Genomic DNA, 27,706 nt, shown 5'->3' with positions numbered 1-27,706 from the left:
AATGTCTGCCGATATAAATATCCTGACACTGCAATACGTTTATCTTTTTTTCGTGCAATTTAAAAATATCTTTAATTCTCACCTTCTATTTTAAAGCCATACTGGTAGATTTTCTTATTCTGTGTTCTAATTGCAATATTTAGTTTTTTCTTTCTATATTTATATTTCTTGTGCACCTGTTCTTTCTTGTCCATTAAACACAGCATGCAGAGCGTGACCCTGACTGTAGGAAACTCCTGCTTGAAGACCTGCTTGTGTGTGAGATGCAGCATGTTACCAAGTATCCTCTGCAATTGGAGAATATCATTAAAAACACAGAAGGTGAGAACATCTATTATCTGCTAACTTTCATCTCTGACAATCACTTTCACGTTGCCCTAATAAAATGTCACCAACATCTTTCCATTAGAGGCATCGTTAGTTGTTAACCATTAGTCACATTTTTATAATTATTATCATTTATAAAGCAACAATAAATTCTGCAGCACTGCAGAATAGGTGAACTAACAAAAAGCATTTGAAACAAGACAAGTTGGACGCACAGGAACAGAAGGTGCTGAGGGCTCTGCTCCAATAAGCTTACATTTACTCATATTCCATCAATATCCATGTACTGTCTATGGCCTTCCCATAATACATCTCATGGAACCTTATTTACTGGGTTATCATACTCCAGGGTAAATGTTTGAGGATTTTCTTATAAACCAGCATCTCTACATTTCACAAATCATCTGAGAGATTCTATAATTTATCTTCTTACAGATGGATCAAATGAAATGAAAGCCCTGCGTCTCTGCCTGGAAAGGTGCCGCGCAATATTGAACGGTGTAAATGCATCAATGAGTCTTATTGAGAATGAACGAACACTGGCAGATGTTCAAAAACATCTGGACACAACGGCTCTGAAAAAGAGCAAGCATCCGACAGCAGCAACGTTTGCAGTAAGCCTGGGAGGGGATATTATACTCTATAATTCAAGTAAGCAGGATGGCAATTATTAACCCAGAGGGCAGGGGTATATTGATTGGGCTTTTACTACACACAAAACTCGCAGATCTCTGCATGGATGGTCTCACACCGCACACTTTGTCTACAGAACTGACAGATGGAGGTTGTTGGAGTTGTAAGGCATGACATAATCTATTCCTGTAATCTTCATCAGTATGACCTGCACATTATGATGGATCATTCAAAGAAATCTGAGTGTCTAGGAGACGCATACTCCTATTTCATACTGCTATTTCATTGACAACAATTATAGCTGGCAGGTGTTATGCATGTACTGAGCGCTCTCTCACCTGGTTACTAATAAACACTTCCATCACAGTCTGGCAGCTTAGCCAACCCTAAATATTGCAATCCTTCAGGAAATATCCCAATTATCCAGTCCGGGTCACGAAAGCATAGAGATCGCGGGCGACTAGACCGCGCACAAACCCATAGAGTCCGTGGCTACCAAAGATCTCACACAAATCCTGTCTGCTGCCTCACTCCTGCTATCTTCCTTCAACAAAAATCCCAATTAGTAGTCCACAACCCCTGTATGCTAGTGGCCCAGGGGCCAATTGCCCCTCTTGCCAACCCACTCAAGGGTCAAGTATAATTAAATATAAATTAAATAGAATAACTCACATGAAAAGGTCTACACAAACAACGTGTAGACAGTGTGTGGAAATAGATGGCCATGGCGTCTCTAGTGCTCATAACTGGAACTGCACAAAATATATATATATCGCTTTTATAATGTTTATCAAATCAGTAACACAGACAATTTCTTCTTATATCCACAGCACTTGGACCTCACTAGCAAACGATTAATCCATGCAGGGTGTGTAACTTGGAAAAGATCACAGAACAAAACAACTGGTATGTACGAAGATTGAAAGACGAATCTACTTGTGTAATAGTAATACTATATAGTAGACAGTTCAAAAAATATGCAGCTTTCAATAAACCCCAAACTGAAGAGAATTGAAAACCTAATTGCAAAATGTAGTCAAAAAGAGCTGATTTGGTAAAATCTTCCCATAGTCACAGCTTGGCTATTTTAGCTGGAATTAGCAATTTATGTTGTAAATTCTGTTATCTGTACCATTCGCGTTTTATATAATTCCTCCTTATCTGGTAAAATATGTTGCTAAAATATGTTCTCTATAATAATCTTGTCAAATTGTTTTGACAAAAAACATCTACCACAAAATATTAAATGTGCAGTTTTACATTGGCCACATACTATTTGATAAGCTATTTTTTTTTATTCTATTTATTCAGATAAAATGGTTATATTTTATAATTATTATTTAATTTGAAATATGAATAGTGTTAATTTATTAGTAATATTAGTAGTAAGTGACTAAAAATATGAGTTTATCTTTGCTTCCTGTTGTCATTGATTTAACCCCAAACTCATTGTTTTTTGCAGAGTTACAAGCTCTGCTATTAGAAGACATGCTTGTTCTGCTACGAAAGAAAAAAAATAAATTGGTTCTCAAATGTAAAAAAGAAAAGGATCCCAACACCAAGACCAAGAAAGTCTTCAGTCCTGTCATCACGATGGACAATCTGTTAGTCCGCCCTGTGGCAACAGGTAACTAGTCACTCTCTCCTGGAATGGGATTAAGTGAATATAGAAAAAAAGAATAGGATGGGACAATGACTGTGAATGTAGAACAATAGATGTAACTCTTTCTGCATGTGATGATAGGAATTCACATCTATCTTAATAGAAGCTGAGGAGTGATAAGGCCTGCAGTCGTACCGAAATGTAGATTACCGAATGTTAAATTAAAACTATAACATGGGGAGAGAAGAGGTTTTTACTTAACACTTTCAGAAGAATAAAATTCATCAAAAAAAAAAATTGAATCTTTAAAAAATACATATAGAAACATTTAAATGCCAGTAATACAGTATTATACATATAAAGTTGGTGGCAATTCACACCCATAAATAAATATTGGAAAGATATAAGCAATGTAACATATCAAATAACTGAAACCAAATTAGTTTTTAAGCCTGAAGTGGTTATGTTAAACTTAGATTGGCCAAAAGTGACAAAAGTATTTGTGTTAACGATACACATTATTACCACAGCTAAATTATTTTTAGCACAAAACTGGAAAACAGGGAAAATTGTATGTACTCAAGAAGCAATATCACAAATCACATGGCAGGCAAAAATGGATAAGGGCATCTTAATGAACTTAGGTAGCAGATATACCCAGATAGAAGACTGGGATAAATGGAAACACTAACTTAATAATCATTCCATTCCACTCGTTTTCCTGGCACTATAGTGCCCTGAGGGTGTCCACGAGCTCCCACTCGATGCAGCAATGAGCCTCCGTTATGTTGGTCTGTAAAAACCACAATTATGACGAGTTTTCGTTGCTTTTAGGCTTAGCTGTGCCAGAGCTCTCTGCAAGTATGTCTGGCCAGCTCTGCTGTCAGGCCCCGCCCCCTAGAGTGGTTCTTTAATAATCATTCCATTATGGTTAAAAGTTTTTCCAATTAATAATAAAACACAAGGTGAAATAATATCCCTATTCTCCTTTCTTCTTCTTCCATCTTCTCTGAATATTTACTATGTGCATATGTCAATTTCCTGTTATAAAGAGGGGAGAGGAGGGGGGGGGGGGGGAGCAGGATAGAAAAGAGAAAAATCGATCCCAGAAAGTGGGGAAACAAACGGAATCACAAAATCAACTATAACATAGTAGTCATGGGGTGTGCTCTCTCTCTCCAAAAATAAGCAAAGAAAGAAAGATTAAAATAAATAAGGTCTAAGAGTTGGGGGAGGGTTCGGATTTTCCCATCTACAAATGTGAATGAATAAATATTGGGAAAGATTAAGATAGGACAAGAGACTTAAGGGCAAAGAGGAGAGGAGATATTAATGATGACAAGGGTATTAATGCCTCAACTATATAAGCAACCGCTATAACGGTCTGAAGGCACACGTCTGAAATGAGAAACAAAAAAGGTTGGGGGTAATGATAACAAACAGAATGTATATCTAGTGTACCATTATCAGCACTCACAATCCAAAGGACATAGTGTTATTTGATGCTCTATTGACCTTTCAATCTACTATTTTAATTATTCTTCTGGAATCCTGTGTTTATTCCTATAGATCGGAGAGCATTCTTTGTAGTGGATTCATCACTACAGTCACCCCAGCTGTATGAATTCATAACAGCATCGACCTCCGAGAAAAATAAGTAAGAATGACAGACAATCACTTTTAGATAATTTACTAATTTGCATCCAATGTTTAAAGGCCCAATTGCTGTCATTGGGTTTACATTTAATATTGTATATACCAAAACGGGTATATAATATCCTAATAATATATTTAGTTCATAATCCTACATTGATCAGGCAGCAAATAATATATAGAAATATTTATTATTTATAATCTCTTTACAAACAGGTGGATTCAGGTCATAAATGAAGCAACAAAAGAGGTGGTGGAAGAACCAATCGACCAGCCCCCAGTAATTCCCCCTAACAGGTGAGATGTTAGTCCGTAAATTTCCCTCTTTCCTCTCCAAACATAACTAGTGTACCCTCCCATTTATACCCCCATACTCTGCCATTCTGAGGGGAGAACTTGCCCCCATGCTCCACCCCTGGAATTCTATAGTGTGAATAAAGAAATATATGATCTTGCATGTATTATAATCTTTTACAAACAGCTGTATTGAGACGCTGGAAGAACCAGCAAACGAGGGGAATGGTGTACCATCTGGGGACGCAGAAATGGAAGCTCAATGCCCTGTAATTCCCTCTGTTATAAGAGATGTTAGCGAAGCTGAGGGGGGGTGAGTAATTACTGAAATAAACTGAACTTTATTTATGGATATAAAAAGAATGCTAATTTGTACTAATATATTGTGGCCATCTCTCTTCATAAACATATCAGGAAATGACGCTCTCAAAGCTGGACATGTATTGGATGAAATTCTATAGTGTAAATAATCCTTTTATCCATTCTAGGATTTTCTCTAGCTATTATAAAACATTGTTACGGTTTACTCTGGCATAATTTATTAGCAAACCTGTCTGTTTCTGGCCCAATATATTCCCGTGTTATATTATCCTCTCACCAATTATACTGATTATTTCTTCCCTTCCTTCCCGCTATTAAGTTTATATAACACTGCTTCCTTTCTCATTGTAGCTCAGAGAAAAAGAAATTCGACATAGGCTGCTGTGAGGAACTCATTTGGATCACGATCTGTTACTTTTTCATAGTTTGCTGGTATTGAGATAATTACATGAATTGCTTTGTATCTATACTCTGAATTAGCAATGCATCTGTCGCAACTACTATGTCCTTTCTCTATCGTACTTTAAATGATTCCATCCATTGTAGGACTTTCTAACTATTAGAAACCTTATACATCCTTACACATAGTTTCCTTTAGCATCAACTTCCTCTCCCTGCAGTTTCTGCTCTCTGAGTAAGGCTTCCTCCCGACCTCCTAACGTTTTGTATCTTTTATTATATTTTACTTTCTCTACACTCATTATCTTCTACTTTCTGAACACTCAGTGCATAGTGATTGTACGCATTGTATCTAATTTATATCTCCATCATACTCACTGTGTAAGCCAGTATTCCTTATAATAGCACAATCACAGGTACATTTCTGTTACTTTAAACCTGTATTTCTCCTTACATCTGCTGTCCTACTGTTTCACTTTGTCTAATTATGTATCCCCTGTTTGTATAATTACCATTGTCACTTTTTATTAATTGTAAATCATTTTGGATTAGAGGGCTATATAAGAACTGTTAAATATATAGAAATATGTGATCTCACAGAAATATGTGTTCTTATTCGAACAGCTTTTTGGAGGAGCCAGAAGTAAAAGAGATGAATGGTGAAACATCTGTATAGGCAGAAATGAAAAATGAAACACAAGATGACCCAGTAATTCTCCACAGAGCGCCCTAAATCATTTTAAAACCAGCCGCTGCAGGGCTGATCCTAATACTGCAGCCACCTGAGTGCTCTGTAAAGAAGAACAGGGGGGTAGTAAGAAGAACGGGGGGGAGTAAGACGAACAGGGGGGGTAAGAAGAACACAGGGAGGAGGGGGGAGTAAGGAGAACACAGGGAGGGGGGAGTAAGGAGAAAACAGGGAGGAGGGGGGAGGGTAAGAAGAACACAGGGAGGGGGTGAGAAGAAAGGGAGATGAGGAGAACACAGGGAGGGGGAGTAAGAAGAACACAGGGAGGGGGGAGAGTAAGAAGAACACAGAGAGGAGGGGGGAGAGTAAGAAGAACACAGGGAGGAGGGGGAGGAGAGTAAGAAGAACACAGGGAGGGGGGTGAGGAGAAAGGGAGATGAGGAGAACACGGGGGGTAGATGAGAACACAGGGAGGGGGGGAGAGTGAGAAGAACACAGGGGGAGAGTGAGAAGAACACAGGGAGGGTGGAGGGGGGTGAGAAGAACACAGGGAGGGTGGAGGGTTGGGGGCATGAGAAGAGCACAGGGAGGGTGGGTGTGAGAAGAGACCGCTGGGGGAGAGGAGAGACCACTAAGGGGCAGGGGAGAGCTCTAAGGGACAGAAGGGAGAGCTCTATAGGACAGGGGCAGGATAGGGAGTTCTTTCACACTATGCGCACACTCACACACACACACAATGCATCCCTATACACACACAGAAACACACAATGCATCCCTACACACACAGAAACACACAATGCATGCCTACACACACAGAAACACAACATGCTTCCCTTACACACAGAGAAACACACAATGCATCCATTACACACACACACACACACACACACAATGCAACCCTTACACACAAAGACAATGCATCCTTTGCACACATACACAGAAACACACAATGCAATCCCTTACACACACATGCAAACACACACACTGCTTCTCTTACATACACACAGAAACACAATGCATCTCTTACACACACTGAATGCACACACTTACAGACACACACCCCGCATTCCTTATGCATACAAACACAGATTCACACAATGCATCCCTTACACACAACCAGAAACACACAATACATCCCTTATACACAAACACACACTGCTTCCACTACACATAGACACACTGCATCACCTACACAAACTGGTAGCCCTATACATTACAAACCATAAGAACACGTATTAGATCCCCTACAATAACACATCCCCTGTGTAAGGGGCCCCACAAAAATGGAGCTGCTTCCCATTCTCCCAGAACATTGAATTTTGTGACCACAGTTGCAAACAGCCTCCAGAGATCCTGTTGGACACCAGACCAGAGGAGCCAAACTGCAGCCCATCACCATCCTTATCTGGTTGTAAGTAGGCAATCTAGTATATTATTATTGACACTAATCTATAATTTACATCACATTAAAGGGACACTATAGTCCCCAGAACCACTTCAGCTTAATGAAGTGGTTCTGGTGTCTATAGCTGGTCTCTGCAGGCTTTTTAATGTAAACACATGCTGTGTGCAGCACTGGCGTTAGTTCATAGGGCAGATCATATGGGTGGGGCATTGTGATGTCACATGGGGGGACAGCAAATTTTTATTTTGCCTAGGGGTGCTAAAATCCTTGCACCGGCTCTGATCCTGGGCAGGTGCACCAGTCTACTGGTGACCCACGGGAGGGGAATGCACTGATTGAACAGCACTCTCCTCCTGCACAGACCCGTCTTTACTGCAGTGCAAGTGCCCTCTGCCCCTAATTTACAGTGGCTCACACTCACAACAAGCAGTGCCTGGAGCCCTTTGCAGAGACGGGAACAAAGAGGTTCTGCGGCAGCTGGCCGTCCTGCAAGCATTACATTAAACAGCTGTTCCCCATGCAGCCACAGGTGGCGCTGTGCTGGGAGAATGTGATTACTCTTCACTTCCTCCCAGCCTACAGAGCAGGGCATGGGAGAGAGAGAGGAGGAGGCTTGATTTAATCTTACAACAAATCCTCTAAGCAAATCTTTATAAATTTGGCGGATTAGCTCTGTTTCCACAGTTTATTGGTGTTTACTCTGATGTCTGTATTAATATTAAGGGATGTCTAAGTAGTAACGTCAGTGTGTGTCAGCAGGGCCAGCCGTTGGGGTGTGCGCGCTGTGCGGTCACGCAGGGTGCCATGATAACAGAGGCGCCCGGTGGCCAACACAGCTCACAAGTTGGGGACACTAACATATTCAATTTAAACGATTCGCTGGTGGTCCACTGGTGCGCACCAGCAGTAGGTGCAGTCAGATTATATGCTCTCCCTCGTGGTTCCGGCGCTCAGTTAGTGAGTCAGAGCACAGGCTCAGAGATTCTCAGCCTGCGCTCTGACAACATTGAAAGTCAGAGCCGTGAAGGAGCGGGTATGGCAAAGAGCTACTGATTAGCATAGCATCATTATCTGTTATAAAACCAGGAAAATATGGGCATGGATGGTGAACTGATTTGGTGGTGCAATGGGCCACTTGACTGGTTTTGCCCCCCAGGCCTAAGGCTGCCAGCAGAGGGTCGGTTATTTACTGTAACAATATGAATTTATAGCTCTTGTTTTTGGATATAAAAGGAAAGGACCCATTCATTTGGTGTTGAAATTGGCTAATAAGATTAGAAAATAATAATTCTCAAATGTTTACATTTTCTAGCTCTCTGAGAGCACATTGAGTCTAGAACACGTATATAGACTGCTCTATCACCCATAGCAAATGGGAATGGGCCATCCTGGGGTATTTATGGTTTAGGCTTTAATGGAGTATTAAAGAGGGAGTGATGGTTATGTTGGGTAGATGAGGGGTAGATGTATCATCTCACAGATATTTATAATCTCCTTCATTGTTTATTGATAACATTAGTTAGATCCATCTGGGTAATTCTTTCAAATGTATGAACCAGTGAAAATAAATAAAACAATTATCAATGGCAGAGTAAGTAAACATCAATTATGTTTTATTTAATGTTTTTAAAATTATCATTCTAGTTCCATTGATTAAGCGCCTAATTGTTCTCAATCGGTCTACAACTTGTGACATACTTACCGATATATGAAAATACTGTTTCATTGTCTTCAATTTATCGTTTTACACCGATCGTAAGACAGACAGTGTAAACAAAGTATTACGTCATTTTAAAGACATATTTAAAAATGTACTTGCAAACAGGTGTATACTGAGATGGAAGAAAAAGGACAAGAACCAACAGAAGATCCCTCTGGTTCCACAGTATCCAGCAGCGAAGACCTTGATGGCACAATACGTCCTGCTGCGGAGTGAGATGGGAAAATTACATAATCAGAATTCCATAACATATTGTGAGTTTTGTACTAATAACTAAGTCTTAGTGATTTTTGAATCTCAGAATTTTCCCTCTGTTCAATTGATCTCAAACTCTTAATAAAACCAGTTTAATTCTGCACCGATCACAAAGCACTTAGTGTCTATGTAATATTCTATCATCTCACAGACACATCTCATACCTTGCTTACAGGCATATTATGGTGATTGAAGGAGATGGAAACTAACCAATGGATGGTCCATGTGATGCCACGGAGTCCAGCAATGAATAGTCTGAAGAGCCGATACCTCCCTTTGCCGGGTGAGATATTCAGTGAGGATGGAAAGGATCAAGAGCCGTTGTTTGCTGCAATACACTAAGGGTAATACTATTATTTATGAACATAAAATAAATGAACATACAATGCTAGGGCTACAGCTGGACATTAATATTAAAAAACCTCAAATTGTCAAATTCTTTAAACTTCCACTAAACCAACTCGTACAAGTTTACCTTTCTGAACTGACTTTCTGCTATCTGACAGTAGATGTAGCCTAGATAATACAAAGACCATAGCACAATGTATCAATGATTTATGCTCTTTCATTACAGCATAACTTATTGTATCCCAGACTGATTTACTTTAACCTCATTTATTCTTGTTTTGATTGTTACAATGGCAGTTTCTTCTATTTTCTCTGTTTTTAGCACTGAAAAATCCTTTGCTAGACGTTCAGAATATCCAAGAGAAAAACAGAAGAGAGCTGAAAACACATTATCGTCATGGATGAGGACAAAGAACTACAGTTGTGCTAATAAACTTGTATACTCTGGCAGATTTTGTGAAATTTTGGCATTGATTTTGAAAATATGACTGATCATGCAAAATAATGTATTTTATTGAAGGATAGTGATCATATGAAGCCATTTATTATCACATAGCCTTTAAAAGTTTTCATACCCTTGAATGTTTGGCCTTGTTACATACACACAAGTTGACACACACACACAGGTTAAAATGGCAATTAAAGGTTATTAACTTTTAAATTAAACTTTTAAAATCGCAATTAGGGGGCGTGGCCTCAGAGCCGGCGCGTCCATAAGGCGGCACAGGCGGCCGCCTTAGGGCGCACCGGCTCTGGGGGCGCAAGATTTCAGTGACCGGCAGGAGGGAAGCTCTCCCTCCTGCCGGCCACCATCTCCGCCCCTGGCGCGGCAGTGCGGCAGTGCTGCGATCAGGCGCGGCGAGGGAGCTCTAACCTCTCTGCTCTGCTCCCTCGCGCGCTGTCTAGTGATGCCGCGGGAGCCGGAATATGACGTCATATTCCGGCTCCCGCGGCATCAGCAGACAGCGCACGAGGGAGCAGAGCAGAGAGGTTAGAGCTCCCTCGCCGCGCCTGATCGCAGCACTGCCGCACGCCGCCTAGCTGTCACGATTCCGGGGAACCCAACACGCTAACACACACACAGACACACACACAGAAAGTGTGCAGTACCGGTCCTTAGAGTGGCCGGGCTAAGCACACACAGAATAGTCAGGAGACAAGCCGAGTAAGGGGAACCAGAAAACAGAATAACGAGAAACAAGCCGAGGTCAAAGGGTAGGAGAAAGTCACAAAGTCAGTATATCAAGCCAGAGAGTACGTAACCAGAAAGCACACGTTCACAATCAATACTAAGAAGCAAAGACCACAACAGGGCACAGAAAGACAGGAAAGGTAAGTATTTAAATCCTAGCCTGAATCCTGATTGGCTAACCACCAATCAGTATTAACAAACACACGTGGGGGATATCTATACCCCCCACTGTGTTTGTTGCACTGTAGCTTTAACGCCGGGTCACGTGAGTGACCCCGGCGCTTAGATAATAGTGCCGGCTCCCAGCGTGCAGCGTTAGACATGCTGCCGCTGGGAGGAGGAGAGGAGGACGCGAGCGGCGTGTCAAGAGGAGAGGACGCCGCTCGCTTATCGGTAAGGGGGAGAGGGGACCTCCCCTCACCGCCGCCCGCGGAGCCCTGACACTAGCAGCCCCACTGGACCCCAGGGAATGATCCACACCAGCTCTCCAGGTAGGGAGGCTGGGTGGATATTATTTATTTATTAAAATAATTTGTGAATGTATGTGATGTGTCTGTGTGTGTGAGTGTCTGTGCGAGAGTGTGTGAGTGTCTGTGTGTCTGTGAGTGAGTGTGTGTGTGTGTCTGTGTGTGTGTCTTTGTGTGTGAGTGTCTGTCTGTGTGAGTGTCTGTCTGTGTGAGTGTGTGTGTGAGTGAGTGTGTGAGTGAGTGTCTGTGTGTCTGTGAGTGTGTATGTGTCTGTGAGTGAGTATGTGTTTCTGTGTGAGTGAGTGAGTGTGTGAGTGAGTGTCTGTGAGTGTGTGTGTGTCTGTGAGTGACTGTGTGTGAGTGTGTGCGTGAGTGAGTGTATGTGTGTCTGTGAGTGACTGTGTGAGTGTGTGAGTGAGTGTATGTGTGTCTGTGAGTGATTGTAAGTGTGTGCGTGAGTGAGTGTATGTGTGTCTGTGAGTGACTGTGATTGTGTGCGTGAGTGAGTGTTTGTGTCTGTGAGTGATTGTATGAGTGTTGCATGTGAGTGTATGAGTGTGCCAGTGTATGCGTGTGTCTGTCAGTGTGTGTTTGTGAGTGTCTGTCAAATCAGTGAGAGTATCTTTGTCATTGAGTCTGTGTGTGACTATCAGTGTGTCTGTCAATGAGTGTCAATCAGTGTGTGTGTCAGATCAGTGAGTCTCTGTGTTTGTCATTGAGTGTGTGTGACTGTCAGAAGAACACTAAGGGACAGGGAAGGGAGGGGACCAATAATGGACGGGGAGAGGGGCTGGTTAAGAGGCACATAGGTGAAGATGTTATTTTTGAATGGGGGGGGCGGACAAATACATCTTCGCCTATGTACCCAAAAATCCTTGCACTGGCCCTGCGTGGCCTGACTGTCGCGGACTGTCGCATGTGAGTAGAGCTCCGTCCAAAGCGACCCGAAAAAGCGACTAATTCAGCGATACTGACCAGCAAAAAACACTGTAACGGATCGCCTGGCACCCCGACTGGGTACCTCCGTTAATGGATGCTCCTAGCGTTTCCTGAGGACTCCAAGCACTCTGGCAGACACCACAATCACCGAATCTGAGAAGCATATAAATCCTCTCAAGCCTCTGAATGCTGTAGACAGTTGAATAGGAACCATATGAACAGGTTTTCAATCCTAGCAGTCAAACTGGAACAGCATACAATAAATCCTCCCCCAATAATGAGACGACACTTCACTTTGAGGGTAAAACAGGAACTCTGGACTGGCTCAGCCAGCCTGGCTTTTATTTCCATCTCACACATACAGGCCACACCCAGGGGGAGGCATAAAATAACCAATCCGAGATATGGTACAACCCACACATCCCCTCCCCTTAGCCTGAGAGATAATCCACTTATTATACAGTTTAAAACATAACTTTTACACAATATCTATAACTTCAAAACCATACATCACATTCACATACAAATCACATATTCAGACTCAGCATACTTTAAACATAAACAATTCCAAAAATCAGGCAAATCCCTCCAGTGGATCAAAAGTTACACGGAAGTCCTTTTATGACCGACCGCCAGCACATTTTCTTGCCCAAAACAGTTCCATGGATTTGGGCTGTGCGGTCGGTCAATTTCTGGCATAAAAACGGCTAAGTCCCATTCGAAGTGTGCCTGTACTTCGACTATAGTCAAAGTGTCGAAGTGGAGTTGATGTTAAGGGTCGGCGGTGTTCGACGTTAAAATGGCCGCCGCCACGTGGTCCTTTGTCCGATACCGGCAACTTCGACAGCTTCAACAGCTTCGACTGTGTCCGAAGTGCCATATACAAAAGTACCAATCTGTCCCCAAAGTATTTAAAGGGCTTGGGACAGTATTATACAATCCACATGCCCAAAAGTAGTTCTTAAAGGGTCAGTACATTATGGTAGCAGTCCATAAGCCCCAATTCAGTCCCTTAAAGGGCAATACTTCCCATAGACCATATACACTGGGCTGGAGGCTAGCAACCAGGCTTCTCCAGTTCTCATTGGCGAGGTTGGTTTCGCCACAAAAACAAAGGAAAGAAACCAGCTGAGAAGGGAGACAAATCTGGGTTTTTCACAGCCCGCAACCAGCAATCCCGATCTCAGGCCTCTCAAGACACTGAACAAGATGGCGACGACACACTGCCACTTCAGGACTCTCCGGACCTCAGAGGCTTACCAGTCATGCAGGAAATCCTGCAGGCATGTCTCGAGGAGATGTCATCCAAGCTTTTAAGCAACTTTAATAAATCAATAGCCGACTTAAGGAAGGATGTACAAGAGCTTGGCGAACGCACAGCCCGCATGGAAGCATATGCAGAGGCCCACAACGACATGGCGGACCACGTGCAAAAACTGGAGCAAGCACTGGAATTCTGCCAAACCAAAATTATGGATCTTGAAGATAGATCCAGAAGACAAAACATCCATCTACGGGCATACCAGAGTCAGTGAAGCAGCCAGTCATGCAGGAATACCTCACAGACTATTTCAAAACGCTTACCCCAGACTTACCCACGGATGTCCTACTTATGGATAGAGCACACAGGGTCGCTAAGCCGAGACTTCTACCGGATTGCACTATTTCCACGCCAAAGAAGCCCTGATGAAAGCCTCCAGACTGATGAAAAACATTCTGGCTAAATACCAGTCAATACAAATATTTACAGACCCATCCGCACTCACACTGCAGAAAAGAAAATAATTTAAAGAAGTCACAGAAGCCCTGAGGCTACAAGAAATGCCTTACAGATGGCGCCATCCGGTCCATTTACTTATACACAGAAACGGGATTCTGCACACCATCAATACGCCGGAAGAGGGGAGGAAGGCCCTAAAAAACTGTGGCATCCAAATGAAAGCACAGGACACAAACCAGAAACAAACCGCCAACTCCAGCCGGAATAGAAGAAAGCCCGCACCTAAAAGGTCGACAAAATCTCCTGCGATCAGGAGGACGAACACCATGCACGGCAGCAAAGACTAATTTGAAGTCTAGCCACCTAAACGAGACACTGATTCCTTCAATTACTCACACTAGAGACTCACAGCCTCCTTAAAGAGCCGCAACCCGATCTAAGGACTAACACCGAGGCACGGATAAGAAGCAGCTGAGCTCCTAGAGGATCCCACTGAACGTACTCCAGGGGTAATGTTACATACACAAACCTGCGGCACTGTAAATACGGTAAGTTTTACTACCTTTTAAGGGGGTTAACAGGACAAAGCCACCTTAATGGTGATTTTAACACTATAGCATCTGTAATACACGCTTGTGTTCCTGACTCTATAGTGTTCCTAAATGCGGTAGCATTTATAACAGTCAGGAGAGGGGCAATGCAAGTATTAGTAAGGCCAATGAGTAGTAAAGTTGAAATAGTCAAGTTGGTAAATGATGAGCACATGAAAAAAAGTGCCTTACTTGTATACTGAGTTAGAAAAGGGAAATTGCAGGCAATATGTTTGAAGTGAATGTTATAGGATCTGGAGACATACTTCATGTGAGGAGAAAAGGTAAGACCTGAGTCAAACGTAACTCCAAGGCAGCAAGCTTGAGGAGGTGGGGTGATAGGTGTCCTATTAACACGTAGAGAGATACATAAAGCAAGACTATTTACTGAGTATTGTCAGCATGTAGATGGTACTGAAATCCAAAGGAATTAATAAGGTTACTGAGAGAGGCAATGTAGATGGAGATTAAAAGAGGACCAAGAACAGATCCTTGGGGAACACAAACAAAGACATGTAGCAGAGAGGAAGTGGCACCAGAGAAAGAGACACTAAATGAGGATTTAGAAAGATGGGATGAAAACAAGGCATGTACAGTGTCATGAAGTCCAAGGTTGTGGAGGATTCGAAGAGGTAGACAGTGGTCAACAGTATCAAAGGCAGCACAGAGTGAGGATAATTAAGAGAGAGTAATGACCTTTGAAATAACATTTAGCAGTGATTAAGCTGTTGGTCTCTTTAGTAAGGGCAGTTTCAGTAGAATGGAAGGAGCAGAATGAAGGGGGTCAATGAGGGAGATAGTATTGAGAAGGCGAGTTAGATGGGTAAACACAACTTATACGTTGATGTTATCTGCAATGGAATATCTGCACGTCACAGTGAAAAGTAAAGGCATAGTGTCTCTTTTCAAGACTTGCAAATTCAGATAGAAACATAGATAAGAACCATTCGGCCCATCTAGTCTGCCCAATTTTTTTTTAAATACTTTCATTCATCTCTGGCCTTATCTTATAGTTAGGATACCTATATGCCTATCTCACGCATGCTTAAACTCCTTTACTGTGTTAACCTCGACCACTTCAGCTGGAAGGCTATTCCATGCCTCCACTACCCTCTCAGTGAAGTAATACTTTCGGATATTATTTTTAAACCTTTGCCCCTCTAATTTAAGACTATGTCCTCTTGTTGTGGTAGTTTTTCTTCTTTTAAATATAGTCTCCTCCTTTACTGTGTTGATTCCCTTTATGTATTTAAATATTTCTATCATATCCCCCCTGTCTCGTCTTTCCTCCAAGCTATACATGTTAAGTTCCTTTAACCTTTCTTTGTAAGTTTTATCCTGCAATCCATGAACCAGTTTAGTAGCCCTTCTCTGAACTCTCTCTAAAGTATCAATATCCTTCTGGAGATACGGTCTCCAGTACTGTGTATAATACTCCAAGTGAGGTCTCACCAGTGTTCTGTACAATGGCATGAACACTCCTTGTCTGCCTACCTTTAAGTCATCAGAAATAATCACCCCTAAATCCCTTTCCTCAGATGTTGTGGTTAGGACTCTATTAAATATTCTGTACTCTGCCCTTGGGTTTTTACATCCAAGATGCATTATCTTGCACTTATCCACATTAGATGTCAGCTGCCACATCTCTGACCATTTTTCTAGTTTACCTAAATCATTTGCCATTTGGCTTATCCCTCCTGGAACATCAACCCTGTGACTAATTGGTTATGTTTTTATTTGAATGTTTATTTTCCTGAATACCTGTTATACATTGTTTAACAAGGCAATATATTATTACAATCAACATTCCGATCATTTATGCAAGGTATGATTTTAATCAACCCATTTAAGCAATGGGGCTATAAGCTGCATTATTATCTGATGAACACTAGTCTTGATAAAGTCTGGCATACAGACGAAACGCGTAGACCGTGTTCATCACATTACAAGCTTCATCGCTTTACTGCCTCTCCAGCACGACTCCAGCTCGACTTTTACCACCCGGCTTGCAGTTTCTGGCGCCGGACTCTCTCCGACTCTCCAACTCTGCTAGCCAACATGGTCCTTGACGGGTTAATTGGTGTGCTCCCCAAACCCAATACACAGTGTGGCTTATAAGTTAACGATGGAGGTTTCTATGTAACACCTCAGCCTACCTGTATATACCGGGCAGATTTTCAAGCTCCTTGTCCCGATCGCTTTGTTTCAATTACACTCTTCATTTTAATTTATTTTCATCTCTTTCACCTTTTAGCGTTTGGAAAAGGTTTTGGGTAATTATTGACTCCAGCGGAGGGGCCCCTCACTGGAGCTTTATATTTACTCTCTTGGGAAACCTCAAGCTTTATATGTTTTCTGTGTTTATTGTTATAACTTTATAATATCTTTGGCTATTTGAATCTATGCATCGATTAGGAGGGCTATTTAGTGACTACCTAGCCTGCTTAACTGCATTGAGCCGTCGTTAGCAGAGTTGAGCGAACCCAGACTGTAAAGTTCGGGTTCGTACCGAACATTAAGTTTTTTGGACCCCGGACCCGAACACGGACATATCACTGTTCGGTGTTCGGCGATTTAATGGCGCGTTTTGAAAGGCTGCAGGGCAGCCAATCAACAAGCATTTGAATTGAGTACCCTTAGATGCCATCACAGCCATGCCTACTAATGGCATTGCTGTGATTGGCCAGTGCAGCATGTGACCCAGCGTCTATATATAAGCTGGAGTCGCGTAGCGCCGCATGCACATGTTCTCTTATTAGTGTAGGGAGAGGATGCTGCCGCTTTCAGGGACAGATTAGGAAATAATTCTGCAAACTAGTACATTAGTGGGGTGCACTTCATATCTGAGAGTCAAATAGAAGCATCAAATACTGCGCTTACAGCGCAGTTGTAAAAATTCTAATTGTTTTGGTGCTTAACTGCTAAATAGTAAATTTGGGGCGTGCTCTTCATATCTGAGAGTCAGATAGAACCGTCAAATAGTGCGGTTACAGCGCAAATGTAAACATTCTTATTTTCTGGGTGCAAATCTGCTTAACTCCTTAAGGACAGAGCTTCAGAAGCTTGTCTTTCACTTAATGACAACGGCATTTTTTTAATTTTTTGCTGTTTGCGTTCAACTGCAATTTGTATTTTACTAATTTATTGCACCGACGCATATTATATACCGTTTTTTTAAAGGACAGAAAGGGCTTTAATTTGATGTAACATATATCTACATAAATGCTTATTTATTATAAAAAAATACAGAAAAATGCAAAAAAAATGAAAAATTTTGAAAAAGAGTTTTTTTTACAGTTTTTGCAATAATAATGTGTGCACAATTAGTGCAGGTTAAGGAAAGTAATTAAAAATAAATTCATTTAGTTGTTCTGATTTACAGAATATATAATGTGTCTGGGATTTTAAGTTTTTTTTTTGTAGTTACAGGTCACAAAGCACAAGGAGTAAAATAAACTTTTAATGTGGAGCGATTTTAGAATTTGGTATGTTTGTCTTGTACGCTTAACCCCTTCAGGACCGGCCTGTTTTTGCGATGTTTGTACGTTAAGGACCAGAGCAGTTTTAACACTTTTGTGGTGTTTGTGTTTAGCTGTAATTTTCCGCTCTCTCATTTACGGTTCCCATACAAGTTATATATTGTTTTTTTCACGACAAGAAGGGCTTTCTTTACATACCAGTATTTATATTATGTCATATATTGTATTTAAAAAAAATAATAAAATATGGTGAAAAAAAAAAAAAAAAAAACATGTTTTTGGACTTTTACTTGAAAAATCTTTTACTTATCTACAAAAGCTAATGAAAAAAACTGCTAAATAGATTCAAAATTTTGTCCCGAGTTTAAAAACACCCAGTGTTTACATGCTTTATTGCTTTTTTTTGCAAGTTATAGGCCTATAAATACAAGTAGGAAATTGCTGTTTCAATATATATATATATATATATATTAAATGTATCAATAGTGACATTGTAACACCGTTATCTGTCATAAATCCCCGAAACACACCTAACATGTACATATTTTTTAAAGTAGACAACCCAGGGTATTTAAAATGGGGTATGTCCAGTCTTTTTTAGTAGCCACCTAGTCACAAACACTGGCCAAAGTTAGCATTTATATTTGTTTGTGTGTTAAAAATGCAAAAAACGCTAACTTTGGCCGGTGTTTGTGACTAAGTGGCTACTAAAAAAGGCTGAACATACCCCATTTGCAATACCTTGGGTTGTCTTCTTTTGCAAATGGTATGCCATCATGGGGCTAATTCTCATTCCTTGGCTACCATACGCTCTCAAAGGCAACCTAACCAATCTGACAAATTTCAATAAAAAAAAAAAAAGTAAAATCAAGCCTTATATTTGACCCTGTAACTTTCACAAACACTATAAAACCTCTACATGTGGGGTACTGTTATATTCAGGAGACTTCGCTGAACACAAATATTAGTGTATCAGAACAGTAAAATGTATCACAGCAATAATATCCTCAGTGAAAGAGCTGTTTGTGTGTGAAAAATGCAAAAAACTTCACTTTCACTGACAATATCATCGCTGTGATATGTTTTACTGTTTTGAAACACTAATATTTGTGTTCAGCGAAGTCTCCCGAGTAAAACAGTACCCCCATGTACAGGATTTAGGGTGTCATAGAAAGTTACAGGGTTAAGCACAGTGCTAGCAAATTTAATTATCTGGACTTTTGGCCTGGGTTGGCAAGCAGGTCCCTCAAATTGCAATCATTAAAATTACTTAATTAGGTAAAAATATTACATAAATATGCACGTAGAATTTTAATATATATACATATTTATATATTTGACGTCTACGTGTATATTTATGAAATTATTAATGTAATTTTGTATGTGGACATATGTATATTTCGTATTATTTTTATTTATTTATTTATACATAGATATATATATCATTACATTCTAAGTGTATTTTGATATAAATATATATATATCAATATCAAAATACTGTTAGAATAAAATTGAATATATATATATAATTTTTTTTTAATTATTAAAAATTATTTTTATTTTTTGTTATTTATTTTTATTAACATATTATTTGTATTTTATAATAATATATATATACCATATATATAGTTATTATATATATTGTATGTATTCGTGTGTAATTTAAATATAAGTGTATTTTTATATTAATATACGTATATATAAATATAAAAATACACTTAGTGTGACATTATATATATTATATATATACATATATTATATATAGGTATATATAGATATAATACATGTGTATATATATCATATATATATATACACATATTATTATTTTTTTTACACTGATTTCTTTTTTTTTACACTTTATTTTATGATTTTTTACTTGCAGGGAGACTGCCTGTCAGCACAGACAGTCCCCCTGCAGGCAGATACAAAGACCCCTATTGCGGTCATGTGATCGAGTGATCACATGGCCGTGGGGTCCTGATCTGCCGAGGGGGGACTGCCCGGGCAGACAGGCAGTCCCCCTGGACCGGGAGGAGAGCTGATCGCCGCCGTGGGACCGACGGCGATCAGGTAAGTTGCCCAAAACCGTTATGACGGTTCAGGACCGTCAGCGGTCCAAACGCACGTTTTACCGCTGACGGTCCTGAACCGTCAGCGGTCCTTAAGGGGTTAATAGCCATAAAAGAAAACAAAATTGCCACACAAAAGTATATATTTATATAAAGTAGACACCACAGGCTATTTACCTAAGGTTGTTTTGACACTTTCTACGTAGCCATTTCACTGCCAACCTGTGCTAAATATTGGAGTAAAATTGTGTTTTTGGGGGGTTTTGGCACACAAACTTATAACAAAGAACTTCTGATGTGTATTTTGTAAAGTTGGTGTGTGCTATTCCTGTACAAAGTTTTATTTTGTGTTCAGTTACATCTGCTGAGTAAAATGACACCCCCATTGTATGTCTTTGGCACTATTTTGTGAAGCTACAGTGCCATATAGGAGACCTGTCCTTTTCAGTATTCACAGTCGGATTTTGAGAGACGGATTTGAAACATTCTTTTTTTCTGGGTGCTAATCTGCTAAATAGTAAATTTGGGCCCTGCTCTTCATATCTGAGAGTCAGATAGAACCGTCAAATAGTGCTGTGACATAGCATTTTTAAACATTCACATTTTTTGGCTGCTAAATAGTACATTTGCGGCCTGCGGTGCACTTCATATCTGAGAGTCAAATATTGGGACATATAAAAAAAGACAACTCTGTTCCGCATAGTCGCTGTTGACATGTGATTATTATTAGCTGTCTAATACAATTTCCCCCCCTGGTTTCTTTTTTCCCTTTGTTTCCTGTAACTTTCTTTGTTCCCTTGTTTTTAATAATGTGATTATTAATTATGCCAATTTTTTTGGGGGGGAGGGTAATGCAGATAGAGTCACATCTAGTGATTGTTATCAGGGACCCCCAAATCCTGCAGAGAACATCAGCTGGCAAGGTACAGTACAGAATACTGTATTGTCATTGTTCCATTGTGTTGCATAATGAAAATCTACATTGTATTTTTATACTGTTTTACAGATGTCTGATCGCAAAGAGGAGCAGGCTAAGGGCAAGCGCCAGAGTATTCCTCTGGATGTCAAGATCCAAGTACTGGACCGCCTGGATAAAGGAGAGCGCCAGGTGGATATCGGGGCAGATCTCCATTTGCCCAGGGGCGTATTAGCCGCGAGGCAAACAAGGCATTTGCCTTGGGCGGCATTTTCCAGGGGGCGGCAAAAAAAGCCGCCCCCCAAATGCCCAAGGCAAATGCTGGGCTGCTTCTGGGCGGTCGGGCGGCGCTGCTGGGCGGGCGGCGAGGGAGCACTCCCCCTGAGCTGTCTGCTCAGCTCCCTCGCGCGCCGCAGAGTGAGGCTGGGAGCCGGAATATGACGTCATATTCCGGCTCCGCCTCCCAGCCTCACTGTGCGGCGCGCGAGGGAGCTGAGCAGACAGCTCAGGGGGAGTGCTCCCTCGCCGCCCACCCAGCAGCGCCGCCCGACCGCCCAGCAGCCACTGGACCACCAGGGAGAAAGATGACCCCCCCAGAATTCCCAAAGGTAAGGAGGCTGGGGGGGTTAAAGTAAAAAAAAAAAAAGAAAAGTGTTAATGTGAGTGAGTGTGTGTGTGTCTGTTAGTGAGTGTGTGTGTGTGTGTGTCTGTTAGTGAGTGTGTGTGTGTCTGTTAGTGAGTGTGTGTGTGTGTGTCTGTTAGTGAGTGTGTGTGTGTCTGTTAGTGAGTGTGTGTGTGTCTGTTAGTGAGTGTGTGTGTGTCTGTTAGTGTGTGTGTTTCTGTTAGTTAGTGTATGTGTATGTGTCAGTGAATGTGTGTGTGTGTGTGCATTTGCCTACCTCCACTATCCGCACTATCCTCAAAAACAAGGATAAGATCCGCACTTCAGCGACGACCAGCACTGCTTCTTCAGCCAAGAAGATCACCCGCTCCAGGTCCTACGCTCTTGAGGAGATGGAGAAGAGGCTTTCCATATGGATAGATGATGAGCTGGAGCATAACATGCCTCTCAGCCAGGTCATCTTGATGGAGAAGGCGAAGAGCATTTACGCTCACATACAGAGTCAAGATCCAGATGTGATGGAGAGTTTTGCAGCAAGTAGAGGTTGGTTTGACCGCTTTAAGAAAAGGTACAACCTCTACAACCTTAAGATCACCAGTGAAGCGGCAAGTGCGGAAACTGGAGCTGCTGCAGCTTTTCCGGCCTCTTTAAAGGACGTGGTGGATAGAGGGAGCTATCCACCGGAGGTTGTCTTCAATGTGGATGAGACCGGACTCTTCTGGAAGCGGAAGCCAAGCCGCACGTTTATCTCCAGGGAGCAGAAGAGAGCCTTCTTTTGGGTGGGAATGCCAGCGGTGACTTCCGTATAAAGCCATTGCTGGTGTACCACTCCCAGACACCGAGGGCAATGAGGGGCATTAGCAAGTCCAGCTTGCCAGTCATTTGGAAGGCAAACAGGAAGGCATGGATCACCAGGGATATTTTTACAGAGTGGTTCACTGACCATTTCTGCCCTTCCGTGCAGCGTTATTGTCGGCGCAAGGGACTGGAGGAGAAAGCGCTGCTCATCATGGACAATGCGCCGAGCCACCCGACTAACTTGGCTGAGCTGCCCATCTGCATTCCTGTGGAGGTCCTGTTCCTACCGCCCAACACAACGTCGCTTATCCAGCCTATGGACCAGGGGGTGATTGCCACCTTCAAGGCCTACTATCTCCGCCGCACATTCCATCAGCTGATTGAACACACGGACCGCGAGGACAAGCAGTCAATGTTGGACTTCTGGAAGCAGTACCACATCATGAAGGCTGTCTCCATTGATCTTTCCTGGAAGGAGGTGACACAGCAGTGCCCCAAGGCTGTGTGGAAAAAGATCTGGCCAGAGCTGTGTGAGGATGTGCAACTACCAGAGCCCATCATAGTGGAGATAGCTGACTTTGTGACCACGGTTGGACTAGGAGACACAGATGCTCAGGACATTGAACAGTTAGTCCAGGCTTCAGGTGAGAGCCTCAACAATGAGGACCTTGAAGAACTGGCTGAACAGGACACACAGAAACCTCAGGACACCAGCGACTCAGACACTGAGCCTCCAAAAGAGCTTTCCTCTGAGCTCCTAAACAGGGCATTGCAACAGGTCAATGACATAATGGATGAGCTGGTGGCCAATGATTCTGATGCAACTAGGAGCAGAAATGCAAGGCGCATTGTGCTGGGAGGGGTGTCTTGCTACCGCCATCTGCTGGATAGCCGCAAGAAGCATAGACAAATGACCCTTGACCAATTTGTGGCCAAAAAAATGAGGCAGGAGTAGGACCCTGGAGCCTCCACATCCACCATTTAAACCTTTTTTTTTTTTTGTTACTTTGATTTAGTACTGTTTCTTTACATTTATTGGGTGCAAAACCCTTAGTTTATTTAGTTTTTTATTTATGCTGCTGTGTGCAGTTAACAGCAAGTAAAAAAAGTTTTAAAAGTTTTAAAATTCTATTGGTGTTGTGTCTTTTTTTCAAAGTTGATTCCCTATGCCTATCTTCCCCATGTTAAACTGCCCCGTTTAGAGCTGTTTTGCTTAGCATTCATAGCAGTTGGAACCTATCATCAGCGTTAAGCGAGGTATTCCTGTATATAAATTTGTGCTCGGAATTTAATACGTAATGGATAGTATCTGTAAGGGCAAAGTTGGTTGTGGTGTGCCGTAACCAACGTACGAGTGGGCCTGTAAATAAAAGAGGGCCCACCAAGGAGAATGTAATTATAACAGGGTGTAGGTGGGTGGGGACAATCAGCTGAACTGCAGAGGTGAGTAGGGACTGGGAGTTTAAGTAGGGGACTTACTCCTCCCACAAATTCAGGCCTAATGGCCTTTCTACTTGTGCTCGGAATTTAATACATAATGGATAGTATCTGTAAGGGCAAAGTTGGTTGTGGTGTGCCGAAACCAACATACGAGTGGGCCTGTAAATAAAAGAGGGCAAAAGAGAAGTTCGAGAAAAGACACACTTTATTGCCTTTTTACATAACCAAGTTCCTGAAAGCTTGACGACTCTTTTTCTGGTCGAGGAATATAAGTATGGTATATGGAGGATTTCCAACGCCCCAGTCTCTTGATGATGTGGACCGGTGTGTTAGTGCTGGAGGCTGAAGAGGCAGCTCCTATTCGAAAGGAGTGCCTGTCATGGAGTAACACTTCAGGGTTCGGCACTCAGCTGTGAGGAGCCGGACCCCGCCTCCCTCTGACACAGCTCTGACGGTATTTAGGGAGACCGGGCCAGAGAGAGGGTGCTTGGTGATTGATTGTGTGAGCTAACGTGTGAGCTGCCTCTGCGAGACCGCGGGCTCCACAGGCTCAGCTACTGGGATCTACTTCCACTGGACTTACCTCTCCACAAGCTCAGACAAGCCGTTCCAGCCTTGAGCAAATGCAAGGATTTCTGCATGCCATAAAGGATTACTGGAGAACGGATGCTTTGCTACTTTACAAGTGGACCATATCTCTGAACTATTGGAGGACTACCCATATTAACCTTAAGTATATCTTTCAGCTATATGTCTACAATATCATTTATTAATGAACTAATGCTTGCTTACTCAAATCTTCATTGCTACAAGTTACTAATCTCATGAAGGACAACTCCCATCATGCTTATTCACTATGAACTGTCCTTGCTTTTCAAATATTCTGAGCTACTTGATTATTGTTCCTATTGAAGATTATTCTCATGAACTAATGTTACTTATTGAATCTCTGAAGAAATTCTTAATAATGAACTTTGTGTTGTTGATTACTTGCACTTCTTCTTATTGGATTATTGCCTAAATGCAATTCATTTAAGTTTGACACTTATTAAAACTTCGGTTGAATCAAGTTACCAGTGATTCTCTCTTTTCTTAAAGCTACAGTATTGATACTTAAGGATTCTCCATTTCTTCACTATTGTAATTAGGTAGTTTACAAGCTGCAGTTCAGTTCCAATCCAAATCACCCCTAGTAGCGTAACAGTGCCCGGAGAATGAAGCCGGTTTGAAACCCAGTTTAGATAATAGTGTTCTGACGTGTGACGTAAATTTAGCAGTGGTAAGCGGGTGCCCTTGTATTGATAAGAGTGGAGAGTCTGGTAAGTGCGCGTGATGGGTTGACCGTAGGTGGTCTAGTGCCTTGACCGGACACCAGGCATTATCAGTAGGGAAGAGAGGAATTACAGTGGGGTGTAGTGAATTATTGGTTTTAGTTGATGGGATCGAAAGTAGATAGTGATCCTCCACCTTTGTGAGGTGCAATATTTTTAGGCTGTGCGTGATATCTCCTTGACAAACGGTGAATTCTCTAGGTCTGAGAAAACCGTAGAAAGCAAGATAGATGGCCGCTTTGATCACCAGGTTTGAGATTGCTAAGTGATCTGAAGATAGGTCCATCTATAGGTAGTCTTGTGATAGTGAGTGGAGCTGAAACCTTTAATATACCTTTCAATACCTTTTTAACCCCTTAAGGACACACGACATGTCTGACACGTCATGATTCCATTTTATTCCAGAAGTTTGGTCCTTAAGGGGTTAATGGGATATGATGACAAGAAGGGGGTGTTGTTAGGGAAATTTGTGAGGCTATGGTGCTGAACCCCGGTGAGGTAAAGTTTAATGGTGTTGTGAGAAAGTTTAAGATGTAAGTGGCAGAAAGAGACAAAAGCCACCGTGGTTTGTATAGAAAGGTCGCCTTGTAAACCGAATTCTGCAGTGAATTTGTTAAATATGGTAAGTGCCCTATTATAAGAGATAGCTGTGTTAGGTGATAGTGCTTGGTGAGTGAGAGTCCTAGCGTGATTCATTAGTGTGCTCAATCCAGGATTAGTTCGTGAAACCGTGGTGTCCTGGATGGCTGGTGGTGAGTCGTAGGTAGTGCCTGAGAGAATACCTGGAATTGAGAGCGAGAAAGAGCGTCAGTGGCCGTGTTGTGGATACCCGGGATGTGAAAACAAACTAAGTGAAACTGAACGGTTGCTGCTAGCCAGGTCAGCTTGCGAATCAGCCGCATGATGGTCAGGGATGATGAGCGCCCCTTGTTAATGATTTCACAAGCTGACGAGTTGTCAGAGTAGCATTTTACTGCCTTGTCAGACCAGAGATGACCCCAGGTGTGTGCGGCCGCCACAATGGGATAGATTTCAAATAGGGCTGAGGTCTCCCTGAATCCTGGCAAGGCATCCGTCTCATCGGGCCAGTGACCCCTAAACCAGTGGTTCCCAAAGATGGCTGCGAAACCAGTGTTGACTGCAGCATCTGTGTAAATGATGGGTGAAGAAGTGGAGAGAGGGGGGGATAAACATGGAGATACCGTTCCAATCTGCCAAAAACCTCCCCCACATAGCTAAGTCAGCCTTGGCGTGGGGGTCCAATGAAACTGGGCAAGAGTCCGGTACCCCATGGAGCAGGCAAAGAAGCCTGGATATAAAAGACCTTCCCTGCGGGATGATGCGCATGGCGAAGTTCAGGGATCCCAGAAGGGACTGAAGTTCCTTCCTGGTGCAAACATCATTCAAAAGGTTAATTTAGTTGCGGGGCCAATTGTTTTAGATGGGGACAAAGGTACTCCAAGTGTGGAAAAAAGTGCTGTAGTGCGGCTGTGTAGCGGTACTTACCCTTCCGGGTGCCGGCCGGGGTCCTCAATTCAAGCCGCGCGCGGCTCAGCTGCTGCACGAGCCGCGCGCGGCTCATCTGACGGCTGGAGATGGAAGGCGGGCCGTGACCGCGAGAAGCGGTCACGTGTCCCGCCTGACACTAAGAGCGCGCCGCGAGTCTCAGGCGTGCTCTTAAAGGGACAGTGGGAGCCTAATTAGAAAAGGTCTCCCATTGGTCCCTGTCATGCCACACTCCCCATACAATTACCTGTTGGGGTGTGGATATGACAGGGACCAATCATAACAGAGGTTTGGCTATTTATACTTACCTCTTTCCCTTTGTTCCTTGCCCTATCGTGGTTTCTGCTACAGTTCCCTTTAGCGCTTGTGGTGTTCAGTTGTGTTTCTTCGTTTTGACCTTGGCTTTGTATTCTGACTTCGTTTTCGCTTTATCCTTATCTGTTCTGTTTGCCGGCTTGCTGTTTTCTGTGTACCAGACCCCGGCTAGTCCTAGTTTACGCTGTCTCTTTGTGCCCGTGACCTCGGATCGTTCCTGACTCTGTACTTCTCCAATATACGTCGAGTCCGGCCACTCTAAGGACCGGTAGACGTATCTTCCCTCTGTGTTGTCTTCTGTTTTGCTAGATCCTGCGTGTTGGGGTATAATCTCGTTACATTACGATAGGGCCATGGACCCCGCAGATTTAGCTCAACAGATGGCGTCCCATGAGGCTAGATTTGTAGAGCAGGATCACCGTATGGATCAGATAGCCCAGGCTCTCCAGACGCTCTTAGCTAGAACCATTCCAGCAACCACACCTAACCCTCCTACACCCCTTCTTCCTGAAGTATCTACTTTACCTAATACTTCAGCCCATTTAACACCTCCTCCTAGATATGGAGGGGACTCTAAGACAAGCAGAGGGTTCATTAATCAAATAGAATTCCACTTTGAGATGTATCCACATTCATTTCCCACAGACAGGTCTAAGGTTGGGTACTTTATGCACCA

General features: G+C 42.3%; 1 long non-coding RNA gene across 1 annotated transcript; it reads left to right on the top strand.

Moving 5' to 3' along the window:
• Nucleotides 1-6,553: 6,553 nt before the first annotated feature.
• On the top strand, nucleotides 6,554-10,134 carry LOC134602737 (uncharacterized). Its single transcript, XR_010090439.1, has 4 exons — nucleotides 6,554-7,329; nucleotides 9,149-9,297; nucleotides 9,474-9,642; nucleotides 9,969-10,134. It is a non-coding gene; the product is annotated as an uncharacterized LOC134602737 (long non-coding RNA).
• Nucleotides 10,135-27,706: the final 17,572 nt, after the last annotated feature.

This window comes from Pelobates fuscus, chromosome 1 (assembly GCF_036172605.1).
Source record: "Pelobates fuscus isolate aPelFus1 chromosome 1, aPelFus1.pri, whole genome shotgun sequence".
Classification (NCBI taxonomy): Eukaryota; Metazoa; Chordata; class Amphibia; order Anura; family Pelobatidae; genus Pelobates; species Pelobates fuscus.
This window is presented reverse-complemented; position numbering and strand designations above follow the sequence as displayed.